Source organism: Xyrauchen texanus, chromosome 11 (assembly GCF_025860055.1).
Source record: "Xyrauchen texanus isolate HMW12.3.18 chromosome 11, RBS_HiC_50CHRs, whole genome shotgun sequence".
Classification (NCBI taxonomy): Eukaryota; Metazoa; Chordata; class Actinopteri; order Cypriniformes; family Catostomidae; genus Xyrauchen; species Xyrauchen texanus.
This window is the reverse complement of record NC_068286.1, coordinates 38,402,225-38,416,889: the sequence shown is the minus strand read 5'-3', so window position 1 is coordinate 38,416,889 and position 14,665 is coordinate 38,402,225.

The following is a 14,665-nucleotide window of genomic DNA, read 5'->3' as shown; positions in this document are numbered from 1 at the left end:
TATGCAGCAACTAGAGCTTATGGCTAGCTACGTAACGCCTTGTTCGCTTTCAAGGTTATGTATGTAATCGAGACGTTCCCTTTCTTGAAACATTGATGTTACGTAATTATGTAAATGAGAAGAGATACAATCATGCCATGCAAAATGTATCTGCCAACTCTCTTAGCCTGTGTGGTAAGTTGTGAACAAGTGACCTAAAGAAATATAAATCATAGAGAACTTACTCCTGATCCAACAGAAAGAACTTGGGAAGCAGGAGTCAAACTTTTGTCCAAATGATAAAACCTAACAAAGAATGCAGAGAAGGACCCTCCTGCTTCCAAACAAATGTCTTCCAAAGACACACCTTTAATCAATGCCCCAGAGGATGCCATGCTTCTCGTAGAATGAGGTGAAGGCAACCCATGTGCCTCATAAGCACACGAGATTGCATCCAAAATGCAATAAGACAGTCTCTGCTTGGACACTGAAACACCCCTGTTGCGGCCACCAAAGCATACAAACAACTGATCTGAATTACACCATTGGCTAGCAAGGTAAACATAAACCTGCAGAGCCGGTACTGGGCACAGCATATGCAACTCTTCCGACTCAAATGGTGGAGGAGAAAAGGACTGCAAATTACTTGCACAAGGAGAAGCAAGAGCTTAACCGATGGAGAACTCAACCACTAGGTCACTCTAAACTCCTTAACAACAGAAAGGCAGACAAATCAATGAGTACACTAGCACATCTTAACAGGAGCGAGGAGCATGAAGTATGTGTCGCCATTGAACAGGGAGAGAGATAGCATTGGCATCTCTTCACCGGTCAAAGACAAGATGGCTGTGCAACCATTTGAGTTTCAAACACTCGTCATCTCCTTATGGGACCCAGGGAGAATAGTAATGCCAACTCAGCACGTCAGTTCACAATATTATAATCGAGTCCCCGGGCTTGAGCACCAATCACGCGGGAGCTCACCTGCAGCGCAACGGCGCTTCAAAAATGGGAGAGAAAGAAAGAGTGCCGTGCCCCGTTCCTCATTATATTTTTGTGAACTCTCTAGGGTGACAAAAATTAGGTATTTTTCAACAAGTGCCTACCTTTTCCATAATTTCTGTGATTATTTAACACCTCCAAATCAGCTTTTGCTTGATGTAAAATGGCCTGCATGACATGTAACGCAGTCCTTCTTCTTATGACAAGAGCCAGAGCCTCCAGGCATCCGCATGGTTCGGCTGACCCTCGATAAAGCGCCATTGGTCCTGTTTAACGATGCAGTTGAACCCACAAGCAAACTACTCATTGTTGTCAAAAGGGAGAACTTAGTCTTCAGTGATGTGTGCTGAATCAGCTGATAAAGGGAATTAGAGGTGCCAATTCAAGAGAGATGCACACGGCCACGTTACATGTGTATCTGTGTTTATGTTTGTTTTATGTTGAGATTCTTTTTAAAAATTGTTTACTCTTCAGGCAGTTCCTGCCTCCTCCTTGCCCTTCCTTTATCTGTTACAGTGGTTCCGAAACCCAGGAGGGAGGAGGGATGCGCTATCGTGGAGTCCTCGCCACTGCCATTTGCCAGGGGAGTAGCTGCGGCTGTCTGCCTGGGGACAGAGAGGTCGCTGCCAGCCGCTGATAGCCAGAGGAAATGCTGCTGTCCGCCGAAGAAGGGGAGGAGTGATTCCATCCATCAGGGGCCAGAGGACTCAATGCTGCCCATCGGGGGAGGAGCGATCTGGCATCCGCCAGAGGAGTGGTTGAGGACTGGTTGACAGCACGTCCAGGTGCCGGCAAGCAAGTTCTTCTCTCTCTCTCTCTCTCTCTCTCTCTCTCTCTCTCTCCTCTATCTGTGTGTCTCCGCTCGTCCTTTCCCTCTCCTCATGCCTCCCCTCTTCTCTCCCACAGGTTCCCAGGAGGCGGGGTGAACCACTAGCTGACAGAACAGCCGGAAGGGCAGCGTCTCCACTCCAGAGATGGGAAGAGTTGGTCATGCCGGTGGCACCCCGTATGGGTGTCGCTTTAGCGCCATCAGCCAATAAATTGCTATGATTGTATACAGGCTTCAGACCACGTGACCCACTGACGTAGTCCCATTATCTTAATTAGGCAACATTGATGTTTCATCAGAAGGGAACACAATGCAAACAATAACAGACGATTGCCTTGATTTATTTGGCCTGAATCACTCACTCTGCAGTAAGTCAATAGTACCCTACCTGGTCAGTCTTTTTCAGCCTAGCAATCAGTCTCTTTGAATGTGTGTGTGTTCGATGGCTTGGCTACATTGATGATAAATTATATTTCTGTATGTTTAGTCTTTCTGACTATATTCTATACATATTTCATTATTACAGGCTCTCTGGAATACTTGATTCTTATAGGTCAATCGTGCCATCCAGCAGTCTGATATTTCTAAATAATGACCGCAAATTTACTAGGCCCTATACTGTCAAAAAAAATATATTGTAAACTTTTATTTTTTATTTTTAAGTAAAAATATCATTAATATATTAAAGAGAAGTTTTTCATGTATTATTTTTCACAAGGCAGGATTATGTTCAATCATAAGTATATAATTTCTGTATGTATACTGTATATGCACCAATATAGCGCTTTCCAACAGATACTGTGTGTTTTACTAAAACCTTTTTAAGCTTATAAAAATGATGCAAACAAATCTTTGAATCAGTGTTTTGAATCGGTTCATTTAAATTAACAGTTCAAAGGAATTTAAAAATGGAAATAAATGCTAACATTATTTTTTCTACAAAAGTATATATCAGAGATGCTGAGAGTTAAAAGTTAATAGTTTGCATTGTTACAGCTCATGTCCAGCTCACGTCTAATTTTCACATCCAAGAGTTTTTTTGTCCTCTGGAATTTTTTTGGAAAGACGTATTTTCAGTGTTTTGTCAGCTGAACAATTGCCACCAAGACATGAAGCAGTACAACCTATTAAACAGACTGTAAATGTATTCCTCTCAGCCTCTTTTCCATTCCCATTAAATAAAATTTGCTGTCTTCAATGATTAAGGTCTCTTAATTATATCTGTCTTAATGCTTCCATACTAGTGAACCATGAAACAGAGAGAGAGCCAAATAATAGATGCATTAAATTATATAATCATTATAATATAAATAATGTTGCTCAATTTTATACCGGCAACAAAATCATTGCAAATATTTCATAAATACGTGTTTGATATATTAACCAGCGTGTAACCCTAGTGTGCAGTGTGTGTATGACCCAAAATATTCCTCCTAGTTCAGACTGAACTTTGTCTTGTATTTAAAAAAGCTAGTTGCAGCATTTACATTTTGAAAGTTGCTGAAAAAACCACGGAGACGTGGTGCAATGGTCAAAAGTCCATCTAGTCATATTTACATATACAAACAATTACAAAACGGAGCAGGCCGGAAGCTAAAATACATTCAGTGTGAACGTCCCCTAGAGAAAGAGAGATTGTGTTTGTGTGCATCAGCACACAAATAGAAGGACAAGACTTGTATCTCCTTTGTTGTGTAATCGTTGTGGAAAGCTGTCAGAGATGGTTGGAGTTTGTTTTATTCTTCGGTACGGAAGCAAGACCAGTTTTTATTCTCTTTCTTTCCCTTTCTTTCCCTTGACTTTTTTTCCTTTGTTGTTTTGTGTTAATCTACCCTTTTTTTTGTGAATGTGTGAAAATGTATTCCTGTTGATTTTTTTTTTTTGCACACTTACTAAAAAGACACAACCATTGGAAATTGCTGAATTATGGATGTCGAACTTGCTGTAATGCAGTTCAAACAGTGAACTAGTTTTTGAATATTTGTGTGCATTTGTTGTCCCCCGTGACATAAATTGGGCTGTGGCTGGAATTTGCCTGTGGCTGAAAAGAAGGCCCAGCAAAAGAAAAACAAATGTTCTAATGAAAATTTAAACATACAAAAAAGTTTTTATGAGGAATAGTGGATAGAAAATATAATCAGCGGAGATTCAAAATCATAAAGATCAATATTACTTTTACTCCTCTCTTATCTCAAACAATTGATCTGTTGGGTGTACTGTGTATGTGTGTTATGGTTACATTTTTTTCTGTGTGGTTTTCTTTGTATGTTGATCACACATACCACTGTCCCCCTGCTGTAGTGTTGTGTGGTTCATGCAGTAATTGTATCCGGAGAGAAACACAGGACAGGTATGAACTACACCTGTCAGACACACTCATAACACATTAACTCACACATATTCACAAACAACTTATCTGCTAATTAAAGGTATGTTGTCAATTTTACAGCACGCTCCAAACATTAACAGTGTGTATTGCTGATATTAGTAAGTATGGTGTGGCAGCGGGGGCGTGGTCAAGCGCCCGTCCGGGAGAGAAAAGCGGTAAGGGCGCTTACACCTGAGCTAAATTATGTCTAACACCTGTGTCTAATTGCAGTAAGCATGAGGAGAGCGGCATAAAAGAGCAGCAGCCACAGAGCCTCAGGGGAAGTGTCTACACCCAGAGTAGCAACTAAAACAGCGTGTGTTATACGATTGTGTGTCGAACGGAAAGTGTATAATTAAAAAATCTTACCTCGAAGCCAACGCTGGTTCCCGTGTCTTCCTTAGTGGAAAGCTTCACATATGGGTTATGGTAGATGCATTTACCAATTCATTTATGATGGTGACATATGTCAATGACAGCATTACTTTTCTTTTAGCTAGCATTTCATACTTGATGTTGTGTGAGAGAGATTTAAGTAGCAGCTACTTTATAGTAAAAATTAAAACTAACAATAAACAATATATTTTTTACATTTATTAATAAATTTAAACATGTATTATTATTTCTCAATGTTAAATTATGAAAACACAGTTATTCGTTGTTACAGCATAACACAATGTAAACGAATGTTAACATATTAAACGTTTAATTTAAAAAACAAATTGTATATAGAAATGGCATGTATTAACATTAAATGTATTCATGTGTAAAAACATGATCCAAGATTAATGAATGCTTAACATTTTATATTTGTTGTTTAATTTAACAATGTTAACCATTGGAAAAAAAGAAAAGAAAATGGTAACCGGCAATAAAGGATCTTATGTACTTGATCAAAGCCCTACATGAAAGTTTCACTGGTGTAATTCATATATATATATATATATATATATATATATATATATATATATATATAAGGGCTGTAGATTTTAACGTGTTAATTCAGAGCGATTAATTTAATTAAAAATAACTTGCTAAAAAAATTAAAGCAATTAATCACAATGCCCCCGGATTTTAATTAGGAAGATTCCTGAGAAATGCAAGCTTGTTGTACCACCTGTTTACTCCAGAGGGCAGTAATTGAAATTTCAGCTGTAAAGCAAACGCACAGTTTATACAATGAAGAAAACAACCAGACAGCACAAAACACACATTCATTACTTTCTTGCGTTCAAAACATTTGATGGAGCGCAAATTCGAACTAAGGGATCTCAAGATGTGTTCTAAGTATTAAACTATATTTAACTTGACACAGTGACCTAAACATATGACACAACGCACCTGAGATGCAACACAAGCATGTCTGACGCTTGTTGAAATTGACGGGTCCTTAAACAAGCCCTCATAATAAATCTCAAACTGATTGACAAATTCACTTGTAAAATGGATTGCTGTGAACTGTGTGCCAATGATTGACTTATGTTCAATAATATAGTAGTAAACAATACATTGTATTCTAAAGCCGTTTGTTTATTGTTTATTGTCTTAGTAATGATTAACTTTTCTGCCACAAGAATGTAATGCATTTTAATTATCTGAATATTTATATATATATATGTGTGTGTGTGTATATATATATATATATATATATATATATATATATATATATATACACACACACACACATACAGAGATATAAGATATCATTTAAAATTACTGAATCAACCTTCATATATTAGGTCACACAAACATAAAAATTTTTAAGAGTTAGATCAAGTAGAAATAGCTCCTTAAGTTAACACTTGAACATTACCGGAGGTTACCTTATTGTTGTTTGCTGCTAAGTATTTCTTCTTGACTGCTACATTGAACTGCATCAGGAGGTTACTAGTCAGCGTCATTACTAGTCACTAGACAGGTTTCTATCCAAATTACGAATTTACTTTATGCAGAAATTCTAAATATCACAATAACAATATGTGAATAAAGCAGCGTTACCAAGAGAACCAAATCATCACTTATGGGGAAATTGCCTAAATATATATAGAAGTCTTTGAGGAAGCATTTGAGTAAGTCTTATTTTGATCAGATGTAGCGTAATTTCATTCTTGTGTCGGAGGCTTGGAGCGGTAGTGAATGTAAACACTAAACGTGAAAATAGTTCACCCAAAAATGACAATTCTTTCATTATTTTCCCAATTACATAGTTAAAAACCCATATGACAGAATAGAAAAGTAGATTATTTGTTTTCCATTCGCTTTTACATGTAATATATTTAAAAGGAACTGAATCTTTTAAACTTCAATATGCACAAAAAAACACCTTAATAGTGTCATAAAAGTTGCCCATACAGCTTGTGCACAATATAATTGAAAATAATGAGTATAATTGCTTTATAATTTATTTATTTTCATTTTTTGGTACAAAGATACTCAGAAATTACTCAATTTACTCAAAGTAATTACTATAATTGACCTGATTTAATTTGTTTTTGTTGGATGCAGGCTAACTGACTGGTCATCAAACAGCATAAAGTAACTGCAGATAAATTATACTGTGTTAGACACAGAGAGGTAGACATTTGCCTGATTGCGGACTTTACACCAAGTAGGAGATACTGTTATGGCATTTTAATATAAAATTGTCCATAAGCTTCCATTATAATTTGCCACAAATTTGATGCATTTAAATAGAGGGCACTTTAATAAAGGAAATATAAATCATCTATCTGCCTTGCAATGTTGCAGGTACTTGTCAATTCAAGAGTCCAAGTCTTCCACCAAATGTGATTTAACAATATTGCCATCCACCTGGCCAAGTTAAACCCCCTCAACTAGATTCTTATCTAAAAACACACTTTTAATTCCAGCTTTTCCCCACTGTGATTTCAAATCTCATACAGGAGACCTTTTATTTCATAGATCCAGAGTACAGCAACAGCCTTTATACTGCAGGAAGTACTGGTCAGTCACTACACTCTGCCTTTTATAGTATTGTAATTTAAGAGCACAGTAGGTTAGCGTAGGTCAGTGTAATTACATTTTGACTGTATAGCAGATTTTTATAGCATGTGTGACTAGGTGGATGCAGAATCAATGTTCAGAGACTGTGCTCTCACCAGGTGTGTGTAAAGTAGCTGATGTGTGGAGCATCAGACTGACTCTGTGGGCACTCTTTCTGCGGTGCTGCTACAGGGGTTATTTCTGCAGCCCGCTCCCTATTCTTGTCATTGGACAGGCACTGCATCATGGATCTGCTTGTATTCTCCCTTGGGAGGGTTAAAATACAATGTTTGGTTTTAGGTTTGTCTTTCTCCAGAATAGCTCTGTGTCCCGCATTCTCTTAGTTGGGGTTTGGAAAAAACACTGGAAACAAATTAAGGTTGTCGGAAAGGTGAACATAAAACATCAACACATTATGATAGGTACTTGGCCAATCATAGCATAAAAGGAAAGCTATAAATATCAATTCATTTGTTGTAAATATTATTAAAACATGTAAAAAGGCATATATGGGATGTTAGGGAAAAATAGTCAGTTTTGTTTTTTGGCAATCACCTAGATTATATACTATTTTATATATATATATATATATATATATATATATATATATATATATATATATATATATATATATATATATATATATATATATATAATGCTCATGGAACGTCTCTCTTCCAATCAGATTTGAGATCTCTCGTCCTCAAATCTGATTGGACGAGAGATGTTCCATGAGCACTGATGGCCTGACAGCATCAGCACTCGGACGCTTCACTGTGTGTATCACTCCGCTTGTGTTCATGCCGTTCTAAACTAAGGTGTAAGAGCAGTGCATATCTATTAGGAGTTACTGTCTTTATTTTTGAAACTACATATGTTAGCCAGCAGGTGGTGGCAAAAGATCATTTTTGTATGTAATATGAGCCAGTTGGTGACAAAAATGTGAATTGTTAGTCATTGTTTGCACAGAACTGCGCCCTCTGGTATACCACTACATTACTTAAGATAGGACATTGTTTTAAACAGCTTTAAATTAACAATTACAGGATTAAGGCTTATCACAGCTGAGACACACAACTGACTGTTTGATTACAGAACTCGAGGTGCTTACAGAGATTCCCCATTGGATACACACTGTTTAAAAATGGCGGAGGACATCGCTGTTTCTATAGTGATTGACTCTTGCGCGTCTACCACAAAATAGGGAGAAATACCTCTGCTTGAATGCTATTTTTCCACTCAGAAAGCTGACATGATCTGCTTGGGAGTGGCAACAGGTGATCACACACACTCCGTCTCTCTCTCTCTCTCTCTCTCTCTCTCTCTCTCTCTCTCATCTCTATCACACACACACACACACACACACACACACACATCAATCCATCCTTGTTTATCCAATAACTTGTTAGAAACAGCACAAGCCCTGATACTATTTCTGAAGTGAATTTTTTTAATTACTGACGGAGGTTTGGACACATTTGTTTTGAACCAACAACGGCAGATTCTGATCTGTAGCGTAATAAAGTAGTTCCATGCACAAATGCATTGTTATGACCTTACTATTTCCAAATTTTTTTCAATGTACTTGTTCATTGAACTGTTGTATATAAGCAATATCACATTCGCATTTGTGCTATATGGCCCTACATCAGCACTGCTGTAATTACCTACGGCACTCAGCCTGCGGCCGAATCACAGCAGTGCTGATGTAGGGCCGTATAGCATGCTTGCTCGTCTGATGTTACGAGATTGTGAATCAATGTCACCTGTTTTGGTGCAAATGAAAGTGATGACAGGTGCACTGGAGAGGCAAAAGCAAGACAACCCCCAAAAAGGGAATGGTTTTGCAGGTGGTGGCCACAGACAATTGTTCTCTCCTTATCCTTTCTGACATATCCTTCTCTAATTTTGCATTTTTCTAGTGTCCTTGTCACTGCTGGTAGCATGAGGCAGTACATGCAGCCCATTCAGGTTGCACTTAGTCCAGATTTTCCAGGATGGCACATCCATACTTGCCATTGCAAGAAGGTTTGCTGTGTCTCCCAGTACAGTCTCAATAGCATGGAGGAGATACCAAGAGATGGGCCATTACATGAGGAGAGCTGGACAGGGCCATAAAAGGGCATCAACCCAGCAGCAGGACCGGTATCTACTCCTTTGTGCTAGAAGGAACAGGAGGAGCACTGCCAGAGCCCTACAAAATGACCTCCAGCTGGCTACTGGTGTGCATGTTTCTGACCAAACTGTCAGAAACAGACGCCATGCAGGTGGCATGAGGGCCCGACATCCTTTAGTGGGAACTGTGCTCACAGCCCAACACGTGCAGCTTGATTGGCATTTGCAAGAGTACACCAGAATTGGCAGGTCCGCCACTGGCGCCCGGTTCTCTTCACAGTTGAAAGCAGGTTCACACTGAGCACATGTGACAGACGTGAAAGAGTCTGGAGACTTTGTGGTGAACGTTATGTTGCCGGCAACATCATCCAGCATGACCGGTTTGGAGGTCTGTCAGTGATGGTCTGGGGACACATATCCTTGGAGGGTCGCACAGACCTCCACATGCTAGCCAATAATCAAACATCCTGACTGCTGTTAGGTACCGGGATGAAATCCTCAGACCCATCGTCAGATCTTAAGCTGGTGCAGTGGGCCCTGGGTTCCTGATGGTGCAGGACAATGCCCGGCCTCATGTGCCCAGAGTGTGTAGGCAGTTTCTGGATGATTAAGACATTGATGCCATTGATTGGCCCTCACATTTCCCAGACCTGATTCCAATTGAGAACCTTTGGGATATTATGTATCGGTGCATCCAATGCCACCAAGTAGCGCCACAGACTGTCCAGGAGCTCACTGATGCCCTGATCCAAATCTGGGAGGAGATCCCCCAGGACACCATCCGCCATCTCATCAGAAGCATGCCCAGGCATTGTCGGGAGTGTATACAGGCACATGGGGGCCATACACACTACTGAATCACATTAATTTGTCATGATGAAATTCACCCAAGTTGGAACAGCCTGTGATTTCAATTGATTTTCGGTGTGAGTTTGAATCCAGTCCTCAATCGGTTGGTGATTTGATTTTCCATTGACCGTTGTTACTTCATTTTGTTCTCAAAGAATTACACAATGTACAGTAAAGATTTTGATCTTCGAGATCCAATGTGTGATTTAACTGTTCCCTTAATTTTTTTTGAGCAGTTAGATCAGCCACAACATTGAGAGGCAGTGTGATGCTCTGGGCAATGTTCTGCTTGGAAACCCTGGGTCCTGGCATTCATCTGGATGTTACTTTGACACGTACCACCTACCGAAAGTTTGTTGCAGACCACGTACACCCCTTCATGGCAATGATATGCCCTGATTGCCTAGGCCTCTTTCAGACAGATAATGCACCATGCCACACTGCAAAAAAATCTTCATGAATGGTTTGAGGAACATGACAAAGATTTCAAAGTGTTGACTTGTCCTCCAAATTCCCCAGATCTCAAACCGATTGAGTATCTATGCTGAACCAACAAGCCCAATCCATGGAGGCCCCACCTAGCAACTTATAGGATCTGCAGCTAATGTCTTGGTGCCAGATACCACAGAACACCTTCAGAGGTCTTGTGGAGTTCATGCCTCGATGGGTCAGAGCTGTTTTGGTGGCAGAAGTGGGACCTACATGATATTAGGCAGGTAGTTTTAATGTTGTGATCGGTGTTGTAAAGGTGTTTGTTGTGAGGGAAAGGAGGAAACCCGGAAACGTGGGACTTCAACTCTAAAGGTAAATGTTTATTCAGACAACTCAAGAGTAGCTTTTCAGCATAACACAGACAGATAACTTTTGGCAGTTTAAGGGTGACTCTCTCTCATTGTCTTTGGCGTGGTTTCTCCTTATATCATTCTCCCCAGTGCTGCTGCAATCAGAAAGAGGTGTTAGACATTATAGCACTCAAGTGTGTGGACCCTTTTAAATTCTTACATTTATTAAAGTATGCTTTTCTGAGATGCAGGTTGGAGCTGTTTTGGCGGCATGAGGAAGACCTATCCAATATTAGGCAGGGGGTTTTAATGTTGTGGCTGATCATTTTATTATGCAAGAAAAATGTGTTGGGAATGTTTTTTTATGTCGATGTCGAGTTTAAGAAGAATTTGTTCTTTGTGTGTTTGCTTTTTACACTCATTCCTATCTATTCCAAATCCACCCCACTCAACCCCCTCCCTCATCACATGCTGTGCACATCGTTTAAAATGAAGATAGACTTTCTGCTCAGTGGTGCATCCCATGACGATCTCCAGAGTGAAACCAGATAAGAAGGACCTTGTACAATCGTTTACTTTTTGGTATGATATTCTCTAGCTCTCTGACAGAGTCTGTGTGGAATAGAGCTGCTGTCCAGAGGAGGGGGTAGATTGCCTGATAACATGCCATTGTCTGTGGTCATTCAGTCTTTTTCTGCTATCTCTTGACCTTGTTTTTATCTCTGCACTGTGCCTGTCTGACATTTTGTGGTACCGACCCCCCCAGCTGTCGTGTGACTTGAAAGAAAGCAAATATCTTATTCTTGGTATTTGGAGAATGTTGAAACTTAACTCAGCGGTTTTCCATCGGAGTCACGATTATGTACTTGGAATCAAACTGATCATGTTCAGACATCCCTCAAGGCATAATAGTCATAACTTCAAACAACACAGGCCTGTCCTGAGAGAAATTATTGGGAATCTAAATCTGTCACAGTTCTCCAAAGGCCAGTTTCACACTCTCTGGGAGTCTCTGAGAACCACACTGACCGTATAATTGTCATTACACTGTAAAATGTTTGTCTTAAAATCAACAGTAACTTACTGGCAACAAAAAGGTATACTGTTTACACAACACAAGTCACAAGTTTGGACACATTTGATTTTCTGTTTATGCTAAATGCTTGAAATGTATTTTACTATACAAATATGAATTGTGCCAACACAGTTCTTTACAAAACTCAACTTTTCATTAAAAAGGGCAGATACCTCATAGTTGGTTGGGCGATTGAACAGAGGATCTTTCAAAAAGCTGAAATTTAAGATTTGATGACTAGTTTTCTATAATGTAGGAAACAGTAGTAATAATAAAGAATACAGATGAATCCCTGTACATTGGAAATAATTGTGTGTATATATATTGTATAAGTAATAATAAAATGCACATTAACCGAAACAATACAGATCTTTTTATCGTTAAATAATGTTGTTTGGTTTGATCCTATAAAGTGAAATTACTGTATTAATCCAGTGATGTGTATATAAAACCACACAGGCTGGTCTAAATGGATAGCTTGTTTTTAGCTAAAAGCCCTCGTTGTATTATTATGAGAACTCATTTTGTCCATTTTGTGCAAGTGAAAAGTAATTTCTACCATATTTATCACCTTAGTTAATGGAGAGCTTGATGTTGTTCTGTTGCTGATTAGTCATGCGGCAGATTTCATTTCAAAGCCTAGTTTTTATATGCTGATTTTACAGATGGCATAAAAAGCATGAGTTTTTTTTTTTGTTTTGTTTTTTGCTAATGGCCAATCAGGATTACTGGAGACAAGGCCAGAGAAGTTTAATGTTCAAAACAGCTCTCTAATCACAGTCACTGTGGCAGGACTGAATAAACATCAGCAATCAAAGTCTTTCATACTCTGCTTATCATTTTGGGCCATGAAGTAGATGTTCTGAATTGCTTTGAAAGACACAATGAGCCTGTGAGCTTATGTATTTTATGTTGTGTGTGTGTGTGTGTGTGTGTGTGTGTGTGTGTGTGTGTGTGTGTGTGTGTGTGTGTGTGCGCGTGCATGCATGTGTGTGTATTTATCACTTTGTTGGGACCAAATGTCCCCATAAGGATAGCAAAACCCGACATTTTTGACCTAGTCCCCATGAGGAAAACAGCTTATAAATCATACTAAATTATGTTTTTTTGAATATTATAAAATGCAGAAAGTTTTCTGTGAGGTGTAGGTTTAGGGGTTGGGTTAGGAGATAGATAGATAGATAGATAGATAGATAGATAGATAGATAGATAGATAGATAGATAGATAGATAGATAGATAGATAGATAGATAGATAGATAGATACTGTGTGTATAAATCTATATACTGTATATATACACACAAGCTTACAGGCTCATAGTGGCTTTCAAAACAATTCAACATGCTCTACTTCAACATGCTCTACTTCATATACAGTATACTGTACCAGTAGCTAGATATAAAAGCAGTTGTTATATGCTCCAATATCATATTGGGTAAACAAATGAATTTGGAATTCCCAATGTGCTCTAAGTCCTCGTGGTGGCGTTGTGACCCTCCTCAATCCGGGTGGCGGAGGACGAATCTCAGCTGCCTATGCGTCTGAGAACTTAAACCCGCGCATCTTATCACGTGGCTTGTTGGGCGCATTACCGCGGAGATATTGCGCGTGTGGAGGCGTCATGCCATCCACCGCGGCATCCACACACTGCTCACAGGCTCCCCACCGAGACAATCACATTATAGCGAGGTTACCCCACTCTACCCTCCTTAGCAACCGGGCCAATTTGGTTGTTTATTAGACGCGGCTGGAATCACTCAGCGCTCCCTGGGATTCGAACTCGCGAACGCCAGGGGGTAACAAGTGAACATAATTAAACCACATGGGATAAAATAAGGCAGGGGTCAACTATAAACTAAGAATAGATTTTAACCGAAAGGTTAATTTTAAAGGTTAAATAGATATTCGGTTAAATATCTATTTAACCGAAAGGTTAAATAGATATTTTTCATAATTGTCTGGTTAGGGCAAGTTGTGACACATGTTCTGTTATTTTTTAAACCGTTTATTAATCACAGATTTTGTTAGCAAAAAAACAATTGTTAGATATGTTTGGTATGTTTTTCATTTTTGCTGTTTCATGAATGGGTTTTTGTTTCATAATTGTTTTTTCCATTTTAATTCAGCTGGAATCCCATAAATAGCCAATAATACATTTTAAACACATTGCATGAAACATGGCTTGTTTTCACTTTAGAAATTTCAATAAAATGTAGTCTTCTATATTCTATATTCAACTACAGGGGCATGTTGTGACAAAAGGTAATTCATAAAAGTTCAAATTAAATGTATAATTTTTCCTGAAAATAATGTTTAGAAGCCTTGGTTATTTTTGTTGTGTTGTTGCCAATACTTTATGGAATGGGGCTGTACAGAAATGGACTTTCAAAGACAAACCTACCCTGAGAAATATTTGCTCGAGTAAAAAGTGTGACAACTTGCCCCGGTCTCCCATATACTGCATAAATAATCTGCTATGTGTGCATTTGAGATTGAATTAGGTAAAATGAACTACAACATAAAATGATTCTGCACTGATTGACAGAGAGGCCACACAATTTGAAGCCCCGATTTTAATGCAAGACTTTTCAGCACTTTGTATTGGTTTATGGCAATATGGTGTTTAGGGAACTATGCAAAGGGCTATACAGGTTCAGAAAAAAG